The following is a 24,768-nucleotide window of genomic DNA, read 5'->3' on the forward strand; positions in this document are numbered from 1 at the left end:
AAGCAGTGGTATATTTTAACTGGGGCTTAGTGGCCCCTCCTAGGAGGAATATGGAAGACATTGGGGAAGAGTGAGATTTGAACACTGGTGACTTTGCTCAAGGTGTTTTAGAAGAGGAAGATTTTAGTATGTTGCCATAGCGATCATTCTTATGATGTTTTGGTGCAGAATGTCGCTATTGTTTTGCCCTTGTCTGAAGAGTATGCCTGAAACTAATGTGAAGAGATTCAGATGGATTGCATCTTTTTTTTTGCATTGACAAAGGAAGTCTCGGAAAACTCCAGCATCAACTTTGCCCTGTATTTTACAACCATAACAACCATTTTCATCAGTCCTAGCAAACTTATGAAGAAGAAAAATAAAGTACAAAATGTATGGATCAAGTAGTAAAGGGACAGCAGGAAGTAAAGTGGAGCCGAATCTTGTGTTCAAAGATATTAAGTAGAACTAAGGGATTGATGAACTGTGGGCAAGATCCTGCAAAGTCCTATTGTTTGTATGCTTGCAGTTGAACAAGGAAGGGATAGTTATATCATGTTACACATTATTATGGACTGATTATTGTTTTCATTTGGATTTTTACTCTGGAATGGCTACAAACTAGCAATGGAGGGCACACCTGTGATCCAGATCATGAGGTTGGAAGACATAGGCATTTGATCTGGATAATGAGGCATAGAGGCTGTGAAATCTTACACCCATGGATGGTAGTACATGCCTCCAATCCCAGAACTCAGCAGACAGAGGCATACAAATACGAGTTCAAGATCAGTCTACAGAGCAAGTTCAAGGACTGCCAAGCTTAGGCAGTCAAAGAGTTAGAAAACAGAAAGCTGATTGTGATGTAATAAAACACGAGGGAAATATTCCAGCTTCAGAAAGCAGCAGAATTTCAGCCATAAGGTTCTGGATTTAGAGTCAAGATTAGAAGATGTTACTGGGAAGATGCTGGTTAGCTAGAATTCACAAAACAGTAGTAATTAAGACCAGACAGGCATATGGAAGTGAAATCTTCTAGGGAATGTTTTCTGAGAGCACAAATTATCTGTGTTCCAGAAATAGCCAGGTTTGTACCTTGTGCTTTAGCTGGATTTGATAATGCGTAAGAATCAATCACCCAGGTCATACTGGTTTTGAAGGCATTATGGGACCAGGAAGAGCGGCTGAGGCTTGGGAGTATAAGAGGTCAGTACTGGCCATTGGTGCAGCCTTGATTGCAGTGAAATGCCTAGGACTAAAAGGGTCATGCAAAGAAGTTGAGGTTGGGCATCTTGAAGAGGGGCTGCTGGTGAAGCCTAGTTCCATCAGAAGTCCTCTGCAAATTGGACATGCCAGTACCTTATGATGACAATCAAGAACAGAAGCAGGAGCAGTGGAGTGGCGTCAACCACTGCCTAGAGCGCTACAGAGGGCAAAGCAGCAGAAGTGACCCAGGGCCTTTGGAGGTGTCCAGAAGATCCTGTGTGGATTCTAGACATTGGAACAAGAAGCTGTGAAGTTGAAATTGTCTTGGATACCCAAAGTTGCCAGAAAGGTAAGATACTTACTGAGGAAATGATGAAACCAAACTGCCCCGCAAAAATAGTTTGAAGTATTCATCAAAACCTAAAGTCGTTGGACATCAGACATGTGGATGCAGAGTTTTGAGATTGCTCAGATAGATTTTAGTCTTGCTTTGGACTCATATTTCCTCACTATAACATTTTGGAACAGTAATACATATTTGATGCCATATGTTGGACATATGAGATGTGCTGTTTGTGATTTTATATGGGGTTACAGTTAAGTGACTCTATGAATTTCAGAAGTGACTTTGAAGTTTAAACTTTACATTGTTGAGACTCTAACAGACTTCAGAGACTTTTGTAATTGGTATCAATGAATTTTGAATTAATCTATGGTTAGGTGTGGTCCCCATAGTCTCATGTATTTGAGCAAACCTGTGGGGGCCAGAGAGTTGGATGTGGTGGTTTGAATACGCTTGGACAATGGAAAGAGGGACTCTGAGTAGATGTGGCCTTCATGGAATAAGTGTGACCATAATGGAGGAAGTGTGTCACTGTAGGGTGGCTTTTGAGGGCTCCTAGCACTCAACCTCCACCCAGTGAGGAAGAGTCAGTCTTTTTCAGATCATGATGTAGAACTCTTAGTTCCTTTTTCAGCATCAAGTCTCCCTGGGAGATGATATTCTTCCCACCATGATGAAAACTTACAGAACTTCTGAAACTGGAAGCCAGGCCCCAGTTACATGTTGTCCTTTGTAAGTGTCGCCTTTGTCACGCTGTCTCTTCATAGCAATAAAACCCTATTTCATTATATATTACTCATTATATAATGAAATAGAACAAAAATGTAGATTATTTTTTAAACAAAACAGTAAAGGGTAATTAAATTCTCCTGTGACTTAATCTGCAATGCATCTACAAAATGTATTTTGTTTCTCTGATGAGAACTGCCTTAGAAATCTGTCTATTAAAATACATCCAGGAGTTTGGTTTGTCAGAGGAGGAGGAGACAAAATGATGTGAGCACACAAAATTACAGCTTTGCAATTTCGGTGTAATTTGAATCTGATATAATTTTTAAAATATTTTTCCTCAAATTTTTTTAGGCTGAAAACAACTCTAAATTATATTAATAGCGACCTGAAGGTCTTGCAATTATATCAACTAGCTCAGTTATATCCATTATTTTCAAATTTATCACATGTTCAAGAAGCAAGTTCAAATCAGACTTTCCCTTCTGAAGATAACTCATTTTGCTATAGTTCAGAAAATTAGATTACAATTAGTATAATACACGGTTTCTATCTTCAGCTCACGTTTTATCCCTTTCTGCATCTGGAAGGCACAATTAGATAATGTGTACTGAATGACACAGACTGTAAAGTATTCAGAAAGATAAATTGCTTCATATAAATTAGAGATGGTAAAGCCTGATTAGATCCCTTTAGGTTAATGCATCTTGAGAGTCCCTCAGTAATTCTATGAAAAGTATTACCTGTAGTTATACATTAGAAGTAAATTACCATCGAAAATGAACAGCCCTGAAAATGATATGTCACTGGTTCATTTCCATCAAATGAGTTGCTTATAACTTGCCAGTACAAATTTAAAAGGTAATTGTGCCCCCAAAAGTCTTACTTTTCAAACTAAATATTTAGAATAAATTTAATTCTTTAATTTTCTATTAATTTTACTTGCAGCAACACTTCCTTTACAAAGACAGTTCAGGATATTGTACAAAATTATAAGGTGCTCTTTCCTGAGATATTTATCACGTTTAGGTTAGTATGGCACGTACATATTATCTTGTAACATGGTAGAGAATGTTGTCCAAACATAAAGAATGCTATCTCTTATGATTTGTTTATAATTACTTCCAATTATATATTTTCAGAATAGTACCTATTTTATTTCTATTAGAAGAAATCATTTATTTTGATCATGTTAACATAGTAATAAGTTGGGAGGCTGAAGAGATGGCAGAACAGTTAAGAGCATTGACTGTTCTTACCAGGCAGTCAGTCTTGTTCTGAACACCACTAATTGGGGCTTAAAGCTTCCTGTGGATACAACTCTAAATGATCCAGTGTCCCCTTCCAGCATTTGTGGAAAACTGTATTCTTGAACACATATGCACATGGCACATATATACACACCAAGAAGTAGAAAAATTAAAAATGATAGCATAAATAATCAACTATTGCAGTTTCACATAATATAATGGCATTACCTATTAGATTTTTTTTCCTGGAATTTTCAGCTGGTAACTTCAAGTAAAAGTTTGCTTGAAAACAGAAAATACAGCTATGAAGATTAGACTAAAATATTACAAAGGTGAATTGCTGAAATTGTACATAGAGTGTTTGTTGAATATGGACACGCATTCATTTTTTTTTCTTACTGACAGTTAAAAAAAGTGTACTGGGGAGTGGTAGGTGGGACATTGTAGAACTGAAGGAATATAATCTAACTACTTGAAATACAAATAAGAAATTATCCTGACTGTTCAATAGAATTGATACTATAATTTTCTGATGCATAAAAAATTAAGTAATATTTAATTATTGTTTCTGAATTTCATACAAGATATTTGTTCATATATTCCTTTTCCTAATCTGGAATCCTCTTGATATATATCCAAAATTATTAACTCCTGAAACTTTGTATTTGTGGGGGGGGGTCTCTAAATTATAGATCTGAACCCCATTTTATTTGGATTACTTGATTTGTTGATATCTAGTTTCTTGAGATCTCTCTTTCTCTCTCTTTTTTTTTTAATTTGTAGCAGAAGAAGGCCTAGTTGGCCATCACTGGGAAGAGAGGCCCCTTGGTATTGCAAACTTTATATGCCCCAGTACAGGGGAAAGCCAGGGTGAAGAAGACAGAGTGGATAGGTAGGGGAGCAGGGCAGAGGGAGGGTATAGGGAACTTTCAGGATATCATTTGAAATGTATATAAAGAAAATATCTAATAAAAAATAAATTAATTAAAAAATAAATTTACCTTTTAAAGACACTGTATCAAATTTGCATTACTCAAATACTATTGCCTGTGGGGTTTGCCCTAGAGTGTAATCAGCATACCAAGGACTGCATACTTTATTTATTTATTTATTTATTATTAGATATTTTCTTCATTTACATTTCAAATGTTATCCTGAATGTCTCCTATACCCTCCCCCCTGCCCTGCTCCCCAACCCACCCACTCTTTAAAGAAAAACAACTCCTCCTCTCCCAGGAACCCCAGATACATCAGCTCCTCAGGGAGATGAGTCACTTCCCACTCTTCTCTGTCCTCTCTGCTGGGTTTTGTCTGCTTGAGATTTCTTAGGTCTTTCTGAATACTGTCACAATCATATATTTGTTTCATATTTTTTTCTTTGACGGTGTGGCCACTGTTTGTCCATAGTGAATGACCACACATCCATGAAGACATTGGCTGTAGTATTTGGAATTATTTAGTTTAAAAACTAAATAAATAGGTAGATAGATAAAAATGACACGGCAAAAATCTCTAAAGAAATATAAAAAATTGCTTAACTTTCACCTATATTATTTATTGTCTTCCTAATATTTGATTCTTCTCTGTGCTTTTCTAACTTGATTTTATGAGTTAAAAATCATGGTGACTTTGACAAGTGAAGGATTATGATCAGCAAAGCGTAAGTCCTTCGGATACAGGGTTTTCCTTTTCTTTTTGAAATCCATAATCTGTTTAGCAATTATTCCTTTATTTTGGAAAAATGTGCAGATGCTATAGCCATGTTGAAGTCAAGGTGTAGCTATTGTGGATTATACAAAAATGCTAGTGAATGCTTCTAACTTTTATCTTTTTATACAATGATAAAAGTTAGAAGTGGAGCCCTAATTTGTCTGGCAGTGCTACACAATTTCCTAGCATTTGTTGTTTTTTAACATCCTGAGCAAGGATTAGTTGTTGGCTATTGACAGTAACTCAAGCCCCATGAAAGGCTTTTCCTTCCTTGGGCAGTTATTTTCTTATAAACTTTGTATATTCTCAAGGTTTCCAAGTGGCCTGGCTCCTCATTATGAGCTTCAGTGGCCAGGCCTGGCACCAAACTTTCCCTATTTGTTTTTGAATGACAGTATTTGGCTGTTCCCATCCCAAGGCAGGACAGTAGCCAGGATTGGTCCTACAAAACAAGAAATCCCACCAATCCTTGAGTTTGCCCTACCTCACAAGAAATTTCATATAAACCTTGTGTTCTGTCCAGTTCTTTGTGGCTTCTCTCCCTAGCAGAGGAAGCTATCCTCCTAGGTTTTTCCATCCCAATAAATCTCTTGTGTGAGGTTTTCTGTGTAGTGTATAAAAGTGGTATTCCTTGTCTCAGGACTGCCAGGATACCTTTTTGCATCTAAGCTCCTATGCTCACATTAGTGAACTTAACTTCACAAATCAGCAAGACTAACTTGCATAACTAGTAAATTTGGTTGCTTAATAATTTAACCTCTCATGATGTGTTTTAGATATAGAATATTTTAAGATTTATTTTCAGGCTTTTCAGCAGTAAAATCTCTTCTTTGCTCTTTTCCCTAGAGTAAGCAATTCCTATTGTTAGAGGACTGACAGATAATTATTGAATTTTATAGCTAGAAATCATGACTCAGAGACCATGTCACAGATAATTTCTTAACTAACTTTTGAAGCTTAAGCTTTCAGCAAATTCTGATACAATTCCTGTCATTTGGGGAGAAATAAAATTTGATTTCCCAGAGAAATGTTATCTAATTTTAATATTATCATTTTCTAATTTCATAAAACTTGACATTGATTTTCCTATGGCCATTATTTCTTAAAGTAAGCAGTAGGAAGATATATTCAATTTTTATTAGATATTTTCTTTATATACATTTCAAATTTCAAATGCTATCCCAAAAGTTCCCTATACCCTTTCCCTGCCCCTGCTCCCCACCCACCCACTCCCGCTTCTTGGCCCTGGCTTTCACCTGTACTGGGGCATATAAAGTTTGCACTACCAAGGGGCCTCTCTTGTCAGTGATGGTCGAATAGGCCATCTTCTGCTACATATGCAGCTAGAGACACGAGCTCTGTGCGTACTGGTTAGTTCATATTGTTGTTCCACCTATAGGATTGCAGATCCCTTCAGCTCCTTGGGTGCTTTCTCTAGCTTCTCCATTGGGGGCCCTGTGTTCCAACTTATAGAAGACTGTGAACATCCACTTCTGTATTTGCCAGACACTGGCATAGCCTCATTTTAAAATTAATTATAGATGTACTTTTCCAGTGAATTGGAACATATAGCATATAAACCCTCTTAAATTTAGATATTTTTTATGCTTTTAACTAAATTTTAAGTCTCTTAATAGTTTAAAATTTATAATGTGCCCTTAAACCTAGTTTGACACCTTCATCAGGCTATGGATATGAGTACATCTTTTCTCTATGAACAGTTTTTATATAAGTGCTTATATTTCTTGCATCCTAGAAATGTAATTAGGTTATGTGACCTTTAAATTCTGTTATTCGAATCTTTTTGTTCGATAAAAACTGCAACTACCAAACTTATAAGATTAGCAAATGCATACAACACAAGTTTGTATTCATTTAAAGGTTCATAAGTGTTTGCAAAACAATGTGAATATAAACAATTGTAATTTTGTCAATAGAAAATGATCCAATTGATCATTGTGATTATGAAAGCTTTCTATAATGAGAAAGTAATGTTATACAGTGCATTACTCAGAGGAAGAGTATAAATCTATTTTTCAGCATAAGTTAAATATATACAATAGAAGCCACCTTGTCACACTGTCATATATATATGTGTGTATATATATATATATATATATATATATATATATATGTTGAATTATCCTACCTTTTAAAGATTTTAACTTTTATATATGTCTTATTACTCACATTATATGAATGCTTTAATTCTATTTTAATGGACTTTCATATTTTATACCAGACATATATTTTTAGTATAAGGGAAATTCACAAGTTATTATTCTGCATAACAGAAATATCATGTTATCACATTCAGCTCATCTGAAATCATGACTGGTGATACGACATAGACAATTGATCAGTCAGAACTTTACAGACATAACAATTTACACTCAATCTGTACATTATTCATGTTCATAACTTGTACATTGGTTTTGAAAATCACGTCTGTTCATTTAAAATACTCTTAGACAACTAAATTCAACCAACATTTTACACAGAAGCAAATCAAATGCTCCCTGAATTAGAACAATTTTGACTTTACTAAACAGAACAGTTTCTTTTTAAATGATTTGGAATCATTTCAGAATATTATGTTATCTTCATTTAGTAGTCAACAGTAATGTATTGAATAATTATCTTCTGTTGTATGCCAGGAACCTCTCCAGTTAAGTTTTCACAATATTTCCCTTTTCAAAATACTCTTTTATCACTTTAAAAACTTAACAAGTGTTATTTTACAGTTTCCTGAGTGTAAACATATATTCAAGCCCTATTATTGACACTCTCCTCATCTCCCTCTAGTCCATACCAGCATCACTCCTACATTCTCCAGCCCTGCAAAATTCTTTCTACTAGTCACACAAAGTTCAATCAGAAGCCTTTTGACTTGACTTTGAAATGATCCATCAGAGCCTGGTAGGCTCAACAATGAATATACAATCAAACACCAAATTGCTGCTCTGCCATTATCTGTTGGTTGCCAACAATTCAGCAGTGTGTGTGGTGTCTCCCTGAGGAGTTTTCCTCTCAGGAGATATCTCTTAGAAGGGCTTGACTTCTCTGGACCCAGGACTGATACACAGAGCAATGGTGAGATTTTTGCTCCCATGTCTCTGTAGTGCTTAGATGACAATATTCAATGATCCATCTGGAATGTATATTCTTTGAAAGTGTTGCCTGAGACTTAAATGTCTGGGTGATAATGTCTTCTCAAGGCTGAGCCCTACTGTCATTAATTCTGAGCAACCTCTGAAGCCATTGGTCTTTTGATTTCATATAACTACACTAATACAATTCTAAAATATTTGAAAGCTCTTTGAAGCATTAAATGGTGGAAATATATGGAAGTTATTTACTCTACAGATCGTTATGTACATGTGTGTATGTACATTAAGGCCCTTGATATTTTGTATGAAAACATAATAAAATGAAAGCACTATGTTGCTCTGGATGACTAGTAACCCTATACTGGTGTATAAAAATGAACTTAGATTGGTTTTCGTTTGTTTTTTTTGTTTTGTTTTTTTTTTTTTAATTTTTCAGGGATAACTTTCTAACATAAGCTTCATGAAACTTTCCTCACAATTTCTCCATCGCTAAGATATCTGCATCCTTCTCAAGAAAGAAGTAACTAATAAAGATTTAAAAAATTTCCAACATTATCTCCTTGATATTCATTTAGTGTTTTCCCTTTCTTATATTTTTGGGAGTTTTATAAATATGTATAGTACCTTTCGGTCAGGTCCATCCCTTTTCCATCTGATTCTTCTCTATCCTTCACACCACTTTCCCTTCTTAACTTCATGTGTCCTAATTTAAAAAAAAAAATCCATGTGTCCACTTAGTTTTGCCTGTATTGGTGTGAGTATAAGAACCACAACTTCATCAAGGACAGCCTTTTACAGGGTACACGGCTAAACAAAACAAAACACAGACTCTCCCTCTCCCAGTAGCCATCATCTGACATTTGCTTTTCTCAGCTAGTGATGTACTTCATAAGCCCTTCGTTATCCATGCAGGGACTTATACCTGCGTTCATATATATAGCACATATATAGCATATCTGTCATGTCCAGAAAGTAATTCATCACTGCAGACACCCACTATCTCTGGCTCTTATATTCTCTGTGCTCCTCTGAGCCTTGAGGATATGTGATTGAGACATACAGTGTAGAATAAATATCCATTTATTCTACTGACTATATTCTTTGCCTGAATATACATAGTAAACAATGTACAATCATGAAACACACATGCATTTAGCATGCAATGTACCTATGATGAAGTCAGCATATTTCACAGGCATATATACATACTGTAAGCATATTTTCATCAGGTTCTACATTTTGTCTTTCTCAAGAAATCAGCAAATAGTAGGAGTTATACTGTAACTCCACCTATTGATTAATGTGTGGAGGTGTTTCTGAGACATCACACTTTAATTAAACCATTTTAGACTATGTTAATTATTCTTATCACTCAGCTTGGCTTTGTTTGTGTGTATTTGTGTCTGCCTGTGTGTGCATGTGCCTGTGGGTGGGTACTCCAATAAGAAGGAAAATAGCTCTATTACCATTGTTGTGGTTAATTAAAAACTGAGACAAGGATAAATCATTATCTGTGTCTCCATTCTATTTTCCTGTTAATTTTCTTTACAGAGTTATTTAGCAACCACGAATTAAATGTTTTAAACTTGTTGGGTAGTACTTATTCTTTATAAGCAAATGCTACACAGTAAAACATGTATTTTATCATTTTAAAGCTGAAGAAGGGGGAGTGGATCTGGAATAGAGGAGTAGTGGGGGAACCTCGGAGGAGTGGAAGTTCAGGAAGGTGTGGTCATAATGAAGTGCATTGAGAAAAATATATTTTCAATAAAATCAAATACAATAAATATGTAATAAGGCGATTCTAAGAACGTAGGTTTTGTCTTAATGTTGTTGAAGCATAAACATTTTATTTATATATCAATGGGTTATATATAATATGAAAAATTGTGATCTGGCTTTTACATGTAGAAGGAAAAACAAAGATATTAAAACAATTATACGTTTAATAGATTTATTTGAAATCCTCCTTGTCGTTTTTGATTGGTTATCTTTAGGCATCAGAAAATATTCAAAAGAATATAAAACTCTTAAAATATCATTTATGATCTATACCAACTTTTTTCCTTAGGTAATGTACAGGAGCACAGAAACATGAAAACATCATTCCTCACAGTGATGCGTGTCCTCTGTTGTATTCCCAAGGGTTTTCATCACTGACTTGACCTCCTTGAGATGGTATGCTTTTATCATTTGGATTTAATATTGTTCCAAGAAATTAAAAGATCATAAAACTGAATTATTTTATATAAAGTATATTAACACTGGTTAATACTAAATTAAATTTGAATTTAATATTTAGTGCTATTAGTGATATATGGCAGATGTTATGATTGCTTCAAATTAAAATGCATTTCCTGTGGTATTTAATAAACAGGTGGATTCCCCAGAAACAACTAAGTCCTCCTCTCTTCAATCTTCAGTTGCATAAAGTCCTTTTCTAGCAATGGGATGTTTTTGCCTTTTCTGTGTTAACGTGTTTATCAGTGTTTTTAGGGAACATATATCGTCAGTCTTCGTAGTCGTTGGTAATGTATCATGTGTGTAGCATCACTTTCATTGCTAGGAGCTGCCATCTCACGGATGACTTCTTGTTTTACAGACTTTCTGCCTTTGTGTTATGTTTCCTGAGCCTTAGACGCAGAAGGCATAAGTTCTGAAATCATATATATTCACAGAGCACTAAATGCATTAAACAAGTTGTATTTATATCTGTATGCATGTAAATGCCACAATAATAATCAAGGGAAAAGGCCATGAATTTGAAAGAGAATCTGGGGAGGGCATAGAAATTCTTGGATTAGGGAATTTAGGGTAAATTGGTATACAGATAGGTGGAAATACCGTGAGTATATTTTAATGAAAGTTTCAAATAAATAAGAATAAACAAAATTTTATTTTCCATTGTCATTTTTGCTGGAGGCCGGTCACAGAGATAGCCAGATCGAACAGAGAAGATAAGGCGTCAGCCAGGGAGGAGGGAGCCAGGCGTGTGTGTGTGTGTGTGTGTGTGTGTGTGTGTGTGTGTGTGTGTTTGGGGAGGTGGGGGGCAGAGGAATCTTGCATTCTGACTGACTACCAATCAGAGTACTTCTTTATTTATACAGACCTCAGTAGACAGGAATTGATTCACATTGTTCCAAAACGTATATCATTTCTGTCCCAAGAAAAGGGTTTTAATTTCTTGGTTATAGGTTTGGTTATCATTGATAAACAGTGACAGAACGCAGTTACTTTTTTACAATTATCTGAGAATCTTGTGGTTTCAAGCACACTAGACAGAAAAACATAATCTGCAAGCCAGCATGAGCAGATTGTCGTGTCCCAAGCGATGTATTATTAACCCTTAATAGTTAGAGTCTATAGTGAGAAGACGCTTTTAATCTGATCTCCTGCCAACTCCTCTTAGCCCAAGGATCTTTTTTACCTTTTAAAATTTACTTTGTTCTGATTGTCTTGTTCCTGAGTAAGTATCGCGACAGATGTTCCAAGAGTATTTTGAAGTTAGAACCTCATATGGAGATTTCTGGCAAGTTTATTTTGAGTCAAAACATCCTGAGCATGAAGGCAATCTTCAAGGAGGGCCAGATAAGGATCACTCCCTAAAATGGGAAGATGTCGCATGCTCAGGGATTTCCTGGGAAATCTTAGAAGCAGCACTCCTGAGAGAAGACATAACGATTCCTAAGAAAAGTTCCATCAATCTAATATCCCAAGTTGGACAAATATTAAAAGACCCACGCACGCAGCATGTGCAGTTCCCAACAAAAACTGGAAAACTGCAAGACAGCTGTTGCCTCCCTCCGCCCAGCTTTGTGAAGCAACTGCGCAGTGTTCTGACGTTCCCTTTTCCCAATAGCTGGGCCAAAGTTTATTCTCTGTAGGTAAAAATAAAACAGGTTTACATAATTGGTTATACAATGTTAAATATAAAGCCACCAATATCAACTTTCATTCACACCACCTCTCTAATCCTTATTTTTATGAGCTAAGCTGGTTTCATTTACTATTATCCACATTAGTACATATTAGTACATATCATCCACATTAGTATGTACATATTGGTCACAGGTCAGATATTGTAGGTACAAGGTTTAATTTCAACTTTTTGAATACCATTTATGAAAATCGGTATATTCTCATGTCATATTCTATAATAGACTAACTGTGGGTTGTGTGGTTTATGGGAATACCAATAAGTACAAAAGGACGCCATGTGCTTGTGGTTCACTGGCCTCTACTTATTCAATGTTTTGTTACTATCTTAATGTTCAACTAGTAGGAGGTAAGGAGCGCCATTGTAATAAAAATAAACCACTGGATATTGCTTTAGTTTAATCTTCCTGTGATGCCAAAGGACTCCATTCTACCACTTGTACAATATATTCCTCTTAGAAATCACTAACAATCTTCTGACAATTAAATACTCGCTGAAAAGCCCTGGATCGTAAGATATACTTCTGGGTGTGGATGAGATACCATACTGAAGATAATTCTGCTGAAAAAAATTAAACTCACATGTTCAAGCACAGGCATGTGTGCGCATAAAACAATAAGACAATAAATATGAATAAGCCAAGCATAAAACTTAGCTATTTCACAAAAGTGATGTAACTCTCTGCTGTCAACCACATTCAAAGCTGAAACAAAAAGAACAGATGTCAACTGATCAAGTTTCCAAGCAATATTAAATTACACCAGCAAAACTGTAATATCCACAGTTAATTTTAATAGCTTGAGCATCTCTGACAGAAATGGAATGTTACTCAGTTATTAAATGCAGCAACATAAAACGTTGGAATACATTACCAGTAAAGGAATCTGGAATATTTAGAGTTATGAATTTAATAAGGAGTATGAATATAGAGAAATAATCTATTGCCAGAAAGAAAAGAGACTTTGTTTCTCATTTATTGCTTATAATACTGTCTCTTGCTACAAAAATGATATGAAAAATGTTAAGAAGAAATATAAGAATTTCTTCATTCATGGAGTCTTTGTGTGTGAGTATAAAAGAATATGAATATTAGAGAAATTGGCAGAGTTATCTCAAGTTTGAAAGCACACAGTGATGTCTTGGAGACCTTATATAAATTAAGAGTGGAAAAAAAATCACTAAATAAAGATGTTTCTAACATTTAATAAATATAAGAAGAAATAAGAAAAATGTCTGGTAAGTTAAGAATGTAATATTTATTTATATACTTTCATATATTACCTTTTTATCATCATCATACTCTTCATATTATTCCAATCTAAAATTTGATGACTTCTCAGTTCCACTCATAGACTTTTGTAAATAAGAGTCTCATTAAAACAATTGCTAAGTCATTAAATTGTTTCACTGCTGACTGAATTTTGTGATTGCTGCACAAAATATTCTATGAGTGCATAGTTCTGAATTGCTGCTGCTGTTACCCATTGTCTGAGTCTTCATTTATGTTCAAAATTTGCAAGATATCCAGCACAATATTGACTACTGTCTATGACTGAAGAATCACCTTGCTTTTATTCTTCTTTAAAATAGATTTTCTTATTAAACTGATTTAATCAAAGTTTCTCTTCTCATAGTTTTATTTCTTGTGGGATTGCTTATGCACGTTTGTTATTACTGTGTTTGTAAATGTCAATGTTGCTTTTATTTCTCCAGGAAAGGGATGAGATGAGAGTCACACCTAAGCATTGGGTATACAAGGCTTGGGCTTGGCTCAAATCTTTTTTTTTTTTTATAACTTTCCTTAGATCAAGGCCTGGAAGCTCCTAGATTCTTTTTTTTTTTAAGGTATTTTCTTCATTTACATTTCCAGTGCTATCCCAAAAGTCTGCCATACCCTCCCCCCACTCCCCTACCCACCCACTCTCACTTTTTGGCCCTGGCGTTCCCCTGTACTGGGGCATATAAAGTTTGCAAGTCCAATGGGCCTCTCTTTCCTGTGATGGCCGATTAGGCCATCTTTTGATACTTTACAACCTAATCTTCTGCAAATCTGAACTTTGAAGACTTCACCTTCTGGGTCTTCTGACCTAAACTGAACTCTACTGAGCCTTAGTAGCCTCTATTATCTGTTCTTGGGTCAGTTGGGACTATGCTATCTCTGATTCATTCTGTCATATCTAACTCTGATATATCACTTTGTATGCCACTCATGTAGATGTCATTGTTTTGGATTAAAGATGTGTACTGAAGGCCTGTGTGTATTGCAGACAGAGGCATTACAGGCGTGTATTCCAGGCAGATGGATTAAAAGTGTGTACACTCACTGGATCATAACTTTAGATGTGATCATTGCCAGAAGAACCATATTGCTGGATTAAAATTTCTCTATAGAGATTGAAACCTTGCAGATACCACTCAGGTGTTCTACCACATAGCAGCATGCCCAGCAAATGTTTGCTTATTTCATAAATCACAATTTTATTGATTGCTTTATTAGGGTTATGCGGTCTTTGGAAAAATAATTGTGTCATTCCGTTTAATTAAAATATTTGAATTTTTAATTTCAGATCCATATTTTAAATTATCAATATTGTTTACTTTATTATTTTCTTAATATATTTATTATGATATCACTAAAGCAGCAGTAATGAGCTGACCTGTAATAAATTTCATTGATATTACTTTTTCCAAAAATGCAAGGTGAGAATCATCAGAGATAATTTGATAATTTTTTCTTTGAAAGAAAACAATTGAAAAGATCACAATTCTATAAATATTATAAATGAGGAATTTTCTTATGATTATAAACTAGGTTTGAATTTGAAGTTAACATGAGAGAAAATACAACCTGAAGTTTCAATATAAAACCAAGAAAATTAAACAGAACCATAAAAATTGTATCATTAGCTCTTAGGGATTTGCAGGGATTGGCTTGAATCTTATAATGTTTAGAGTTCAGCAATGTGCCCAAATTATCCTTATATAGTTACATTTACATTAAACATGTCAAATCTGCTCTTATTTCATTTGCTCTTACTAAAATGTCATTCTTTTGCTGTAAGACCGTATTACACCTTTTTATATATCAAATTAGTATGGAGTTTCTTTCTTTATCCTCTTGAACTCTGAAGAAGTTTATACTTGACTGTGTCACAGAATTCATTAAAATGTGTGTATTTTAAATATTTGGATAGTCTTTAAATTATTTTGTCTAAAATAATTTCTGAAGTTTGAAGTCAATAATGATTGTCAAATAAGTACTACTGTAAAATTGTGTATCATTATCAATAAGGAATTTTATGAAACTAGTTTTATTTTTTTCTTGGTCTAATACAAAGGGGTTTTAATATATAATTTAAAATAGTGGCCAGTATTCTGGGATAACAGTATGCTGAACATTTCCACTGGAACAGCAGTCATGGTTCCTAGAATAGTCTTATGCAGATAATTTCCTAGGTTTTCAATATGAATGACTTAGTAGTAGAACTATGTCAGTATTATACATTGTGTCTGCTTTATGAAATATAAGGTGTCTTACAGATACAGCAGGAGGGATGTACATAGGAACTCACAGCTACTATGGTGGCATTCAAAGACCTGCACAACTTCCAGCCACATAGGCTTCTAGCACTGCCTAGGGTAGTAGACATAGGGTATTAGCCATAACTAAGAAGCTATTTGTATATGATACCACAAAGAAGGTGAAAATCTGTTTTCTCGTCTGGACTGGCTTTATAAACCACACTTCAATGCAATCTTAAGGCCCAGGAACTGTAAAATGGACTCCATGGTTTTTGTTGTTAATGTTGATACTTTTTTTGTTCCTTTTGAAAATTTTTGATGTATTGATATTTTGCTTATTTGTTCCGATATTTATTTCTGTATGTTTGAGAAAGAGAGAGAAAGGTCAGGAGGGTAGAAGAATATGTGGTTTCAAGGAGGATTTGGGAGAAGGAAAACTTGTTTAAAATATATTGTGCAAAATCTTTAAAGTATATGTATATGTATGTGTATACACATACATACACACACAGTATGATTCAGAAGGTACTTGCCTCTCAACCTAATGATCAGAATTCAATGCTTCAAGTACATATATTAAAACCACTGCCTTCAGGTATTCTCTCACCATCTACACTCTCTAGGGCATGTATGCACATATACATGCACACACAGAGACACAGACACACACACAGACACACACAAACAAATTAAATAAATGCATTTGCAAAATTAAATATATTGATAGTTTTGAAAGGATATAACAATATCAGTTCCTGAAATTTACTATGTAATGCATTTTGCCTTATAAATCCATACTAAGTATTAATGACATTAGTCTAATATATAAATTTACTATGCTTTTATTGATGATCTCTGAGCCTTCAGATTTATAAAAAAAAAAAAAAATCACTATAAAATTCTTTAAAAGCCTAAGTAACCATTATTAAAATTTGCTTGTGTTAATTTGATTATAATTTGGGAATGTAAATGAAACATATTTAAATTAACAGAGTTTCATTTATTACCAGGAATGCTTTTGACACACCTGTTATTGTGAAATATCTGATCTTTGCTGTGGGAAGCCATTCCAGGCTGTAAACAGGCCAGCTGGATGGAAATCTGCTCCAGGCAGTAAACAAGCCCATGTTTGGTGGATGGCCCACCCTTAATCCCTGATTGGCTGAGCAAGCCTGCCTGGTGAGGTGATGTGACCTGTGGTGATTGGTGGGGGAGTGGTTGTGGCTGGAGTGGAGAAAAACACTTGTAACCAGAGAGGCTGGGGATTTGAAGAAAGAAGTTGCCTGAGTAAACTGCTTTAAGAAGAACCAGTGGTTGCATCTTTCTTTTTTTTTTCTTTTTTAAGATTTATTTATTAATTATTATTATTATTATTATTATTATTATTATTATTATTTTATTTTTTATTATTTTTTTGGCTTTTCTTTTCTTTTTTTTTTAATTAGGTATTTTCCTCATTTACATTTTCAATGCTATCCCAAAGGTCCCCCATACACACCCCCCCAATCCCCTACCCACCCACTCCCCCTTTTTGGCCCTGGCATTCCCCTGTACTGGGGCATAAAAAGTTTGCAAGTCCAATGGGCCTCTCTTTCCAGTGATGGCCGACTAGGCCATCTTTTGATACATATGCAGCTAAAGACAAGAGCTCCCGGGTACTGGTTAGTTCATATTGTTGTTCCACCTATAGGGTTGCAGTTCCCTATAGCTCCTTGGGTAATTTCTCTAGCTCCTCCATTAGGGGCCGTGTGACCCATCCAATAGCTGACTGTGATCATCCACTTCTGTGTTTGCTAGGCCCCGGCATAGTCTCACATGAGAGAGCTATAACTGGGTCCTTTCAGCGATATCTTGCTAGTGTATGCAATGGTGTCAGCATTTGGAAGCTGATTATGGGATGGATTCCTGCATATGGCAGTCACTAGATGGTCCATCCTTTCGTCACAGCTCCAAATTTTGTCTCTGTAACTCCTTCTATGGGTGTTTTGTTCGCGACACTTTGCTCATCAAATGTTTAAATGGTAATAGACCTTTTTATTTTCAAAGCTTAAGTTCCATTGTAATTAGTAGTTTTAATTGATACATTATCTGAAATGTGAATGTTTGATATTTTGTCAGTGAATAAGCACAATCCATGTTTTAATTTGCACATATATTTGAATTAATGTGCAATTGATTTTCTTAGATCATTATATTGAACGTTTCTTTCTGATTAAGTTTCTGTGCATTGAGCTCATCAATAAAAGTGATATTTAGAGTAAATAATAAATAATATTATCTATTAGTTTCGAAACCTTAAAATGCCATAAACATGCCACTTGGTGACAAATATAATTTTTTTCAGATATCTTTAAATGTTTAATAATTCAAAAAATATTATCGCTGGAGAAAAGGAAATAAATTCAAAAGATAGAACTATTAAGACTAATACAATTGATTTTAAATATTAGAGTGAATCTGTACGATGTAAAATTTAAAGAATTCAATGGACATCAATTTAATCATTTTCATATATTTAATTATTTATATTGCCGTATCTTTTTTATCATTGTTTTTAAAGAAATTAAATGAAATATTGGGACCAAGCAATAGCAGGATCATAATTTAAATATATTTTCAGATAAAGCTATTATATACATTTAAAATGAAATATTCTCTTTTGAATATGGAAAGATATTACAGTCTCAAATATTTAGTGCTTGGTTCTTAGTTGATGGTATAATTGTAGGGTAGGATATTGGACACGTTGAATAGTTATGAAAACGGGGTTTACATTGGAAGTTTAGATACATAGTCGCTGTTTCTTTCCTTTCTCTCTCTAGCTATTTGATACAATTTTTAATGATCTGAAAATCTTTTGACACGAGTTCATGTTGCTATGAAAATCTATCTCAACATGGGCCTCAAGTCAATGGAACTGCTGAGTATGCACTGAAACGTTGACGTAAAATAAGTATCTTCTAAAAAAAAATTATCTTGCCTGACTAATTGCCAAACACTGAAGGGTTTTGACACTAAGAGGAATAATATAGAAGTTGAGCTGAAGCAACTATGTGTTAAATTTCATGTAATTGAATCTTAAAAATGAATGTGACATAAGAGTAAGATGAAGAGAAGTTAGGGTGTTGTAAACAGTGGTAGAAAAGACATGCAGACATGCCTCAAAAATATTATACCACATAGGTATAATCATCCCACATATATTTTTTGAGCCAAGGGATGCATAAATATTTGGAGGAAATATTATGGAAAGTAGAATGTTAAGTTTTGAGAGGTTAATATTTCAAGGACATTGTCAATATAACTACTAAAACTGAATGATAGATATAACTCGGGTGCTGAGAAGTCTCCTGATGATAATAGTGGATACCAGAACATGAAAAATTAACAACTTATAGGCATGTGTGTGTGTGTGTGTGTGTGTGTGTGTGTGTATGGATTAACACCCGTTTTATGGATTTAAAGAAATAAGAATACTATTAAGTATTGTGTAAAAATGTGGCCAGGCACATGAGTATATATACCTCTGACCCTGAAGCAGAATGATTACAAAATTATAAAGACTGGCATGAGCTGTAGTATGTATTTCAAACAAATAAAACAGAATAACCAGACCCATTTCATATCACACCAAAGTCAAACAGTAAAAAATATGTAATTAATATCCAAATAATTAAACTTAAATTGGCCCTATCTTCAATTCTATGAATGATGATAATTTCATAGAACAATTAAACGTACTGATACCTTTGTAGATATTTATGAATGTGATATATAAAAATTAAAATAGGAATTTATAATGGTAGAAGGGCCATGAGATATTAATTTTGATGAATTGATTCACTATTCTCATATACATATATTAAAACACACTCTGGCACAAAATATTTATTAAGGTTGAGTTTCTATAGAAGTATGAATGTAGAGTCATGAATGAGTCGAGAAAACACCTGAATTGGAGCTCAAGTGAGTTGTAGTTTTCAGGGACAATAAATAGTATAAAAGACACATTCATGGTGTCCTAGAATCCAAAAATACATATTTTAAAATCTCAGAATAAGTACAATCCAACATATATTGCTTGCACTACAAAAGTAATGTGCACTAAAATAACGAATATTTCGATTGTATCTAATCCTTGATGCAGTCTGAGAATCCTTGAGGTAGCTAGAGGTGTTGCTACAGAAGGGCATTCAAGTACCATGCCTGCCTGCTTTCTGCAGTGTTCCGTGTCATGGAGGAAATGGACTCAAAGTGCTCTGTAACTGCGAGCCTCGCATAAACTTTCTTATAGAAGTTGCTTTAGTCATAGAATTGAATCACAATAGAAAAGAATAGACAACAATAGAAAAGTAAGTGAGACAGCAATATTTATTTGTCCATAATCCAATGAAAAAGAGTATGTATATTTGACTCAGCATAATAATTACTCCTAAAATTGTAGTGAATTTTCATTTGAGTGTGGTATATGATAAACCAGGGAGTACACTCAATTTACTCTTCCATCATATTAATATAATAATTATTAATCTTAATATTTTGCCTCTTAAGTATCAAATACTCTACATGCAAATACATATTTTCAATTTAATATCAATAGTTGATTGTGGAATAATGCTATGTGAAATAAAATCTTTAATATGAGAATGTAATAATGCCCTCGCATCTTACAAAATGCTAATATTTCTTTGCAACTGTAGGATGACATGCTACCACACACCTTGAATTCCTGCACATAGGAAGGAGAGGGAGAAAGTTCAAACATGAAGTGTCAGATTCATTTCTGCAGTGAATTAACGGCCAGGCTGAGGCAGCTTCCCACACCTCATTAATAAAACACACACACACACACAACAATTGAAAAAAATAATTGTATGGCAATGTTTTGGTTTTAAAACATTAATAAACTTTGTAATTAGAAATTAATTAAATTTAGTTAATCACACAGTGCTATCTTGTTTTATCATTTTATAATCTCTCACTTTTAAATGATGAATCTTTTTAATATATAATGTAGACACTTAAAAATTAAATTGCTCAACATTATTTGTGTGTGAATAATGTATATATAAAACCACACACACATACATACAAACATGTGTGTGTGTGTGTGCGTGTGTTTATGTATGTATGTATTGTGCATCCTCTTATCTTCTCATAACATTTTCTCCATACTCAATAGCTTTCATCTTGTTTAAATATAACATTTCTCCTTTTATTTATTTCACATTAGGCAATTTGTCACAAAGTACCAACAAAGCATGCCCTTTCCCACCAACATGGGTTGGCAGGGAGCTGAGTCATATATATTATGCCATCCTATCAGCTCTGATATTCTCCCTGGCTTTGGATTTTCAATTCCTTTAACATGTATTTATGTTTTATATTAAATTTTCCAACTTTCCAGGGATGTTGTTATCAACAAATTAAGAAAGAATGTTCAATTTATCAATGTCTAGGCAATATGGGTGCTTTGATTTCTTCTGTTGATCAATTTAATAAGGGCAGATTCAATGTATCTCACACATTAGGAGTAATTTTGCAGATGTAATTACATAACAGAGAACTTCTTCTACAAACAATGCCTGGGATGAAAATAACTAATTTTTGTAATTAAGCAGAAGTATTTTCAAAGGATTCTGATTCTCACACCAAAGCTCAAGATTGCTACAGAGTAAATTACTCTGGAGACATCTGGAGAAGCTGAAGTCTTCACTGCTTATCACCAGGACACAGATTCCTCTCACACCTGGCTTCAGGGAGAAGTTCACTGAAGAACAGATGCTAATGTTTCATGCAGTTTTAGCAGAGAATATGGTGATGAAAACATTTTTATTTAACTTCATTTGAGAAGAACACAACCTGCATGATTTGATAATGTTCAAATTGAAAGTTGCTTAAGGGGATAGAAATCAACACATTTTTAAAATTGTTTAAAATTTACAAAGTACTTAAAATGTCTCTCTGTGAATTACCGTGTTATTTAAGTCTATCTATGTTTGGAATGATGCTTGTATTATTCCTATTATGTGGTAATTGTCATAAAACTAGATAAATTTATTTTCTTTAATTGTGGCAGTTCCTATGAATATAAATGTGTATTTTTTAAAAAGATACCATATACAAAGAGCAATACACTACCATGTAGAATTACATTTCACAGCAGTTGTTTAAAATTATATATATATATATATATATATATATATATATATATATATATCCCACAATAAGTCTTTGTATGATTGATATTAATAAAATTAGTCATCTATTACAATAGAAGGCAAACTATCAAAAGATGACATTGATTTTACAAAGACTTTTATATTTTCCCTATTTGTTGTAACATATTTACTAAAGTTTTCATATTCATAGGCAGCTCTTCATCCTTATATCACTACTTTCTCTTACTCACATCTCTATACAGTTTGATAGGTATCTCTCTGTTTTGTTTTAAAAGGACCAGAATACTAGAACTCGGTTGTCTTAATGGGGAGACATAGGATTAAGTCACTATTTAAATATGACAGCTGGGATGAGCACAAATGAGCGCTTAGCAGAGAGTCAAGAGGAACTTACGAAGGGGTGTGTGTTTACCAGGGGAGCAACACTAACATTGACATCAATAGAGCAGAAGGGACAATAGTAAAAAAAAATGTATTAAAAAAACTGAGAATTTAGAATGTTTATAAACTTTTTTAGATTTCAAGACAAAATAGATGTCACCTCCTACACCCCTGTTCTTCTAATCCTCTTATCAAGGTTTTCAGTGGAGTGGCTGGAAAATATGCCCCAACCTCTGTCACTTTGTACTGGGGATTATTTTGAATCAAATGGAGATGCAGAAAGAAAACTCTGGTTGCACGATTTTCTTCTAGAAAGCAACATAAGAAAATATTGTGTAACAGACACACCGTCCGTACATCAAGAAGCAAGCATTCTTATCACCAGGGAATGATAAGACAGGAGGGATATTTAGCAATCAAAACTCATTAAGGTCACTATTAGCACCGCACTGCTTCACGGCTGATTGTTACATTACAACGTCTAAACCCTGATACCTGATCATGATTCATTCCATAATTGAGTAGTCATTTAGTAGTTCGAACCTACCTTCCCCTTCGGTCTTCCAGTCACTATTATAGCTTCTACCTATACATAAATCTCGAGCTGTTTTTCTCCTTCTATCAACCACACCACTTTACCCTTCACTTCCCACTCTTCCCACTCAGACACCCAAAGAGTAACAAAGAAGCTTGCCAGTCCTGCAATCCCATGAGCCAAAAACAACGGGATTTAAAACTCCTTATAAGTTGCCCTATAATTCAAACCTCCCCACCTATGATCAGAAAGGAGAAGTATAGGAATTGAATCTAACAAGAAGAATTCATTTTTAGGAGATACTATTTTTCACAGTGTATTCTACTTTCTAATCTCTGTTTTGTCCCCTGTGTGATTTTTTTTAACAGATTGCCTGGGCTACTTCTTTCTCTGGAGAGTGGTGCTACTCTTTGCTACCAGAAACATACATTAAATCTCCTGATGATTAAAACTTTCGACAAAATGCTGTAGTGTTTATTTTTAATCTTTGCACATTCCCCTCTAGATATTATATTGAACTTAAATCCAATGTAATGCATTATTTATGGAATAATGACGAGGAAAAGATGGTATAGGTGCTGTACAGCTGTAGAGACATAATCTTTAGATAATTTTAATCTTTGTTTTGCTGAATGCATTTATAAAACTTTATAGACATGAAAGCCAAATTCATAAAACTGTGTATGCAACATTAATCAACCAATGGTACTTTTGTTCTTCGATGGATCTTGCTTCTCTAAGAAGAACATGTTCTACTTGCTAGGCCCTTCCTCCATGCTGTCACTAACAGCTCGCCTATGTTTCTTGAACACTGCATTAGAGTTTGAGGTTGAGACCTACAATCTACCTTGTTTCTATCCATAAAACGTTCATATTTATTTCCTCGACAACTGATCTTTATTCTATCCCTATGTGTGGTTTGTGTGTAGGATGTACAAAAGGGCTCTGTCCAGAGACAACAGGAAACTCAGACATTTGCTATGTATTCAGCAAGTTGTTTTCCTGTCCGCATGCTTAATCTTCATAAAAGTACCTAATAGCACATTCTTTATCCTGCTTGAAAGTATAAAAAGACATTTTGCTATAAAGTAGAAATTGCTTGTATAATAGACTGGTCCAGGGCAAAATTAGCTCCTTAGAGACAGAAAGCATATCCTGATCCAAGATGAGATCTTAAAGATTTAATAATTTCTCATGGTTGTTTCTTAAAATACATCTAAAGAAGAAAATAGGCCACAAAGAAGGAGGAGGAGAAGGAGGAGAACAACAACAAAAACAAAATCATAACAAAAACACAATAAACAGACAACTAGAACAGAAACATTGGACGACCAGAAAATTTGATCAATATATGGTAATAGACTTTATTACAGCCATGTAGGAAATAGATTAGTGTTATCCTGTGCACTCTATCTTTGGCAATATTTATAACATTGTTTATATATTTATACAAATGTTTTGAAATTAAATCTTTTGTGCAACTAATTATCTGCTGTAAATTGATGATTTATGCAAATATATTATTGTGAGAATCAGTTTTCTATTATAAGTGTTTTTTCTAGTATTTATTGACGTTGAACAATCTTTATCCTTGCTAAATACATGTTACAACTTCTTAACAGTTAAAATATCTTAGTTCATAATTAAATATAAGTCACTCAGTTTTCAAAACAGAGACATAAAGCTATGAAGAATGCTGGCTAAGTATTATTGTTGGACTAATATATAATGTATATCCATAAATATATGGGCATGTCACTTTAAAATTTTTCAGATATCAAAAGAATGAACAGTAAAATGGTCTCTCATATATTATATTCAAGACTTCCTCTTGTGATAACATATCATATCCTTCATTGTCCTTCTATTTGTATATTTCCAACC

The 24,768-nt window shown here is 34.1% G+C and overlaps 1 long non-coding RNA gene across 1 annotated transcript; it reads left to right on the forward strand.

Annotated features, from left to right (window-relative positions):
- Window positions 1-894: 894 nt before the first annotated feature.
- On the forward strand, window positions 895-23,347 carry Gm41480. Its single transcript, XR_876186.2, has 3 exons — window positions 895-1,534; window positions 10,399-10,505; window positions 23,253-23,347. It is a non-coding gene; the product is annotated as a predicted gene, 41480 (long non-coding RNA).
- Window positions 23,348-24,768: the final 1,421 nt, after the last annotated feature.

Source organism: Mus musculus, chromosome 16, assembly GCF_000001635.26.
Source record: "Mus musculus strain C57BL/6J chromosome 16, GRCm38.p6 C57BL/6J".
Classification (NCBI taxonomy): Eukaryota; Metazoa; Chordata; class Mammalia; order Rodentia; family Muridae; genus Mus; species Mus musculus.